Consider the following 6,549-nt stretch of genomic DNA (forward strand, 5'->3'; position numbering starts at 1 on the left):
AAACCTGTACTTTTTATGAAGAAATCCCTGGGGAGGGCTTCCACTGGCAGCCAAGATTCAGTACGAGGTGAAACATGCAGTTTTACCCATTCGTGAGAAAGTTACCAAAGTTTAACTTGTTTAAGGTTTGTTCTGAAAAAACAATCTGTTTTGTTGGCCATTTGTTGAATGAAGGCATAAAAGATGGGTTATAATTAAGTCAGCTGTGTTCAGTAGCGGGTACTAACTTTGGAACTAAAAGATGATAGAAACAGTGCACCCATCTGTTATCTTGCCGGCAGCCAGATGATGGGAAGAACTTGGACTTGGAATTGGACCTTGGCTCAGGCCCACCTGGGCTACTTTAAACTCAACGTGATCTTGGCCGAGTTACTCAGCCCCTCTCTTTCCCCTCACCTCTAAAACAAGGGTCATCACGCCAACCCAACAGGGCCATTGTGGGGTCAAATGGGAAAACATCAAAGAGCCCCCAACACAGTTCCTGGCAAGTGACAGCCACTCAGTCACTGGTTAGTGACCTCACAGACAAACCAATCCCTGTGCCCTCTGTCTTTCCGTGTGCCCTCTGTCTTTCCATGTGCCCTCTGTCTTCCATACCTCTAGAGTCATGAGCTGGAACAGGTCAGTTTTACTGTGCCTTCGGAGGCGAGCAACTCTCCATGTGACTCTGGTTTCTGCAAAACCAAAGGTTTGAAGTGACTCCAATAACACACAAGGTCATCCCTGAGAAGATGCTTTGCTTTGTCCTTAGCATAGCTCTCTGGAGGCAGAGGGGGGCCAGGATGGAGCTGCATGGGTACCTGGAATTTTGCAACATGCCAAGGGTAGGTGAAAAATCAAAGTCACCTTCTCAGAAGTGATGGTTCCATGGTCAGGGTGTGTTGCAGGACACCCCTGCCCTGCTCAGGTTACACAGACTTTCCCGTCCCTTATCCAGTAAACTCCCAGATGGGCCAGAACAGCACTTGGCACCCCCTCCCATTCTCCTTGTTACTTAAATACACCCCAGATGATGGAAAGCATTAAGCTGTCACTGCTGGGCGGAGGCACCTGGCAGGAAATTAATTTCTTAGCTTCTTATTAACTTTGAGGGGAGTATCTCTATTGAGCAATGCTGCCAGAATAGGGTTGACCGGGACTTCCAGCAATTTTAATATTGGAGACTGGCAGCAAAGCATGACCCACAGCCTCTCTTGCCACCTTCTCATGCTGGCATCTGGCTTAGCAAACATCTCCAGAGGTAATGGAAAGCTCCCAGCCTCTGAGACTCAGCCCCCAGTGGAAGTTCTGCTGGCACTGACAGGTGGCAATGACAAGATATTCCTGTTATGGTCTGCCACTAGAGAATGGAGGGGTCCTGGGGCTCGCTGGTGCCTGCCACGGTGGTCCCCAGGGCCTTAGCTTCCCTCAGACCAGTGGCCCCTCTCTTTGTGGCCACCTCCCTCTGGCTGCTCTCTCAAAAGGCCTACTTTCCCTTGGATGGTCCCTGCCCTGCTCCCTCCTCTCTCCAGCCTTCAATCAGGGCTCTGTGACCTCTCCTGGACTTTTGCCTCTCTCCACTCCTGGCCTTGCTCTTTCCATTACGAGATGGAACATTGACAGGCTCCATTTCTGACTCGGTGACCCTCCTTGGTTCTTTCTCTCTCCCTCTTGCTCCACCTTCTCCCGCTCCGTTCATCTTGCATCTGGCCCTGGGGGCTGCCTCCTCTGACCTTCCCACCTCATCTCTCCTTCCTACCTTCTTTTATCAGGGGACCCTTTGGCTTGGTCAGAATGGTTAGGTTCAATTTCTCTAGCAAAACCTTTGAGTCTCTCTGACCAGTTCTTGAATGTCTTTCTTCCTTAGCTAAAAACCAACTGATCTCAGCACCAGCCAAGGTTTGCCTTGAGAATCTTGGTCTCTAAATTCTTTCCTCCATCCTCAGCCCCAGATATTTCCTCCTACCTCATCTCCCCTCCCTCCTCTTTCCTTCCAGCCCATATCTATGGAGTACCTACTATGTGAGTCCTGGCATGGAGACACGGACAGCTAACCAGGACCCTGCTCCCCAGATGCTTACAGTCCCTCAGGGGCACTCATGGGGAACAAGGCAGAGTGAAATATTTGTCTGCAGAAGCAAAGGAGAGTTCTGTGGGAGAAGGGAAGGAGAGATGACACCTGGTCCTGTGTTTTCCAGCTTCCAGTCACATCTAGTTGGGAAGTCATCCTCCTCTCTCCCCTCCCCCCCTGGGAGCAAAGCATCATGGGAATATCCTGGATGCAAGCCAGGCTTAAACACAGCTTTTCAACCTCACACCTGCAGACATTTGGGGTTGCATATTCTTTTGTTATGGAGGGCTGTCCTGTGCATTGCAGGATATTTAGAAGCATCTGTGATCTCTATGACTAAAAGCCAGTAGCATCTTAGAATGGTAACACTCTCTAGACATTGCTAAATGTCCCCTGGGAAGCCAAACCTGTTGCTGTTGAGAACTACTGAGCCTCACAATGACACCAGGTTCCACTTATTCTCCAGGTACCACGTTGCTCAACTTTCAAGGTTCCAGAAGGATGGGGAGAATAAGACTGTCTTTAGAGGGAACTTAAAGGTGCTGGGGCTGGTTCTGGTCTGTTCTGGGGTTCATTTTATCATTACTTTGGCTTTTTACACATATATTTCTTTATGTCCACCATTTAATAAGAATGCTACATGGCTTTATGGTGGATGCTGCTGGGTTGTCTACCAGCATTTATTCTCCACCAAAATCCCTCACTCCCCCTGTGCAGCCATGAGCCTGGGTCAGTGGGTGAGAGTGGAGTGGGTGAGTGGGTAAGGTGAGGCCCAACCAGCCAAGTGTTCTCCTATCCTTCCCATGGGGATTACTCAAGAATGAACCTATGATCCAGTTCTGGCTAGTGAGGTGACTGAAGTGTAAGTTTCGATAGGAGGGTTTCCCACTAGCAAGAGATGTAGGACCTCCCATCTTTCTCCCAACATGTTATATGGGATGTGACCCTGGACTTGGTTCTGCCATCTTGCTCCCAGCAAAAGCATGAAGTCACAATTGAAAATAGCCGAGCAAAGAGTTGGAAAACACCTGGGTCCTTGGTGACACAACCAAGCCTCTGAACTTACTAACCTCGGCCTGCACTCCCTCCAACTTTCGTTGTAGGTGATGTCACAGATGTTTTATTGCTTAGGCCAGTTTGAGTCAGGGCAATATCCCTGGGGCAGGAATATCTTGCCATGGCATCATTTGGTAAATATGGAAAAAGTCTCAATGGAAGGAGAGAAGCTAGATTGTGGCTTTCCTCCTAAAGAATCAGATCTCTCAGTCCACCTTTTTGTGCTCTCTTGTGCTGGTCAAGCTGTAAGGCCCACTGCTTTGGAGGGAGGCTGCATAGCTTCAGGGGCTCCCTGGGCTCCAGCCTCCCTAAAATCTGCAGCCAAGATCTGCATCCCAGTGTGAGATGCAAATTTCCTAAATACATTTAAATAAGTCCCTTACTTCCCTTCCTGATGTCTAATCCAAGATCAGGTGAAGAGAGAGAAAGAGAGAGAGAGAGAAAACACCTTTCTGGAAGAAATGGATGGCTCTAAATTGAAACCTGAATAACATAACAGCTTTCAAACTGGCATTTGCAATTGGGCTGAGCGAACCTAATTCCATATCAAAGGAACAGGGAAGTATTTTAATTATCTCATTCTCATAATGGAAGAAGAAACTGGTTCTGTGGGAGGTAAACACCCTAAGCCACAAGGTTTCCCTGTAAATTACAACGCTCAACTTGAGCTGACAAGGAGAGGGGACGCTTCTTCCTGTTTGATGGCGTTCCCTGACGTGTGGCCTTTTACTATAGTCATAAAAGGGCAGTAAATTAGGAAGGCGCTGTAAAATATCATCAAAACCAACTGGGATCAACCACAAGAAGCCAAATTTCCAGCCAAAGTCTTGAAAATGGGGGAGACAAAAACAGCATTAAGCCTATTACTGGGGTAGAGGCTCCTTGGCCAGGGAAGAAAGCAGGACGTCGCCTTCCAAAGGTGCAAAGTTGCAAGTCTGGAGCCATACACAAAGCAAGATGACAGGAGGCTGCAGAATTTGAGGGCCGTCCCCTCCTAGAAAATGGTCCTACTCTTTGGGGATCTGCTCAGGCTTGGTACTGGCTCCAGAGCCAACTTGGGCTGAAAGGCCCTCTTTCCATTCACCACTCAGCCAACACTTTCTTGAGGTCCTATATGTCATGCACTGGAGGTGTGGCTATAGGAGAGCAAGTTCCTGTCTGCAGAGCCCTGGTGGTACAAGCAGGTGATGTGTTAACCACACAGTCTGACAGAATCAAGGTCGGCCAAGGTGACAATAAGGAATGACAATGGTGACGGCCACGATGGAGCACTGCCCAGGTTGCTAGGGGAGCATCTCATCTTAGAAGCAGACTCAAGGCCATTTGAGTAGTTTGGGAGCAGCTACTCTGTGCATGGGGTGGGGCTGAGTTTCTGCCCAGGCAATGGTAATAAAAGCTAATGTTGACTGTGCTAGGTAGGCCTAGGTTACAGTTTCACATGGCTTCCTGCACTGAATCTTCCTGAGAATCTTATCAGGCACTGTTATTATGATCTGTTCCACCTCAGAGCTGAGGAAATGGGCTCTGAGGAGTTAGGAAACCTGTGTCTGGTCATGGCTTCCTGTTAGAGGTTCCTGTGCTGGAACCCTGAACAATCTCATCTCACTCTGACCAGCTCGGCTCCAACACTGAGTGTATGAATGGTTGAGACTCTTGATTCTCCATTTGTTGGATTATTTCACAATTGAAAAATTGACATCTGAGAGCAAATTTCTTTGAGGAAATCGATCCAGTCCTGGGGAAATAGTGCCTTAGACCTTAAGGGTGTGTGTGTATGTGTGTGTATGCTAACCAACGTCTTCTGGATGAATTCTCTCAGTGGGACATTCACCCCTCCTGCCTGTGTCTTCCTGAGTATGAGTGCCTGATTAGCAGAGTCAGGGTCCACCCCAAGATTTGAATACTAATCAGCCCTGAGGTCATATTTGCTCTGCTGGTATGCTGGTCTGAGAACTGAATGTAGAGGACTCAGGTCCTGTGAATTTTCCTAAGGTCCTAGTTTTCCCATTCACCCCTTGGTTCCAGGCAGGATTGATATGAGTCCCTTCAGACAGAAGGACATGTACACTTTCACAAGTCTGTACAGGGGGGATCAATAAACCTCTGAAGTTTTCCTCTTGTTTCACCTAATTGTTTGCTGCTACATGTTTGTGCTCTGGTGCATCCTTCCCCTTTGAAGATGGGAAGGGTCCCAGCAGACAGGTTCTCCTGATATTTAAAGATGGAATCTAGTGACTCCCAGCCAAGGGTGGGCCTTCCATGACCCAGGAATCTCAGTCACCTGGATGGAGGCCAAATAGCTCCAGTAGTCCCTTGGCTGGAAACAAAGCTCAAGGCCACCACAGCAGCCCATGGCTGAGACCAGAGGAGGCCCTGGCCTCATGCCCAGCCCCTTCCCTCAGCTCCCAGCAGCCACACTTTTCCCGTGGGAAGGGCTGTTTATAAAACAGAAGGAGCAGTCTTGGCCACACTTTACCCCAAGAGCTCAACTCTCCATGTCTTAGAGAGAAAACTTCACTGCAGGGGACACCCGTGGAATGGCAAGACTTATTCAGGCAACAGATTTATAATAAACAGCCTTATTTTATAGAGCCCCAAATATTTGCACAAAAATGAGCCCTTCATATAACTTGTGCCATTTATCTCTCTGCTGTCATCCGGTATATCTCTCTATTTTATTACTTTATTTTCCAGTTCCTCCCGCTTCCGTGCTCACCTCTCTCCTCTCATTTCCACTGCAGCTGTCACTCTGGCGGGCCTTGTCTCCCCTCCCTTACACGCTCTTCCTTCTGTCTGCTAGTGTCCCACCCCACCAGGGTACTTGGGCTCCCCAGAGGACCTCATCCTTTCTCTAGGATTCTAGGGAGCAACAGGAATGTGCCAGTGGGGAAGGCCCCTCACCCAAACACCCACCGGTCCCTGCCCTAGGCCTGGCCCTCCGTTTCAGCACCATGGACAACCCCAGGCCCCGTCCTTTCCAGCACCTAGGGCAGCACCAGGACCAGCCCTCATTTTCAGCACTCTGGACAGCACCGGGCAGGTCGCCGCCGCGCCCCCCCCCCCCCCCCCCGCCTCCCCCAAAGCACCCTGGACAGCAGGATCTTAAAAACAAAAACAACAACAAAAACAAAAACAAAAACAAAAACCCCCAAACCTTTCAGCACCCTAGACAGCGCGGGGGCCCTTTTCAGCACTCTGGACAGGCGCCCGGACTGGGCTTCCTTTTCAGCACACTGGGCAGCGGCGGCATTGTCCCCTCCACGTCCTTTTTTTTTTTTTTTTTTCTTATTTTTTTATTGGAGTTCAATTTGCCAACATATAGTATAACGCCCAGTGCTCATCCCGCCAAATGCCCCCCTCAGTGCCTCCACGCCCTTGGCCCAGGCCACTTAAACCGTCTCCCTGCCTCATCTCTTAGCGTTTCTAACGCTACAAAGTAAACC

General features: G+C 49.3%; 1 protein-coding gene across 21 annotated transcripts in view; it reads right to left on the reverse strand.

Moving 5' to 3' along the window:
- The window catches only part of CAMTA1 (calmodulin binding transcription activator 1), an 848,042-nt gene that overhangs the window by 122,367 nt on the left and 719,126 nt on the right, over positions 1-6,549 (reverse strand). The gene's annotated exons all lie outside the window — the stretch shown is intronic.

The sequence above is a fragment of the Canis lupus genome, chromosome 3, assembly GCF_048164855.1.
Source record: "Canis lupus baileyi chromosome 3, mCanLup2.hap1, whole genome shotgun sequence".
NCBI lineage: Eukaryota > Metazoa > Chordata > Mammalia > Carnivora > Canidae > Canis > Canis lupus.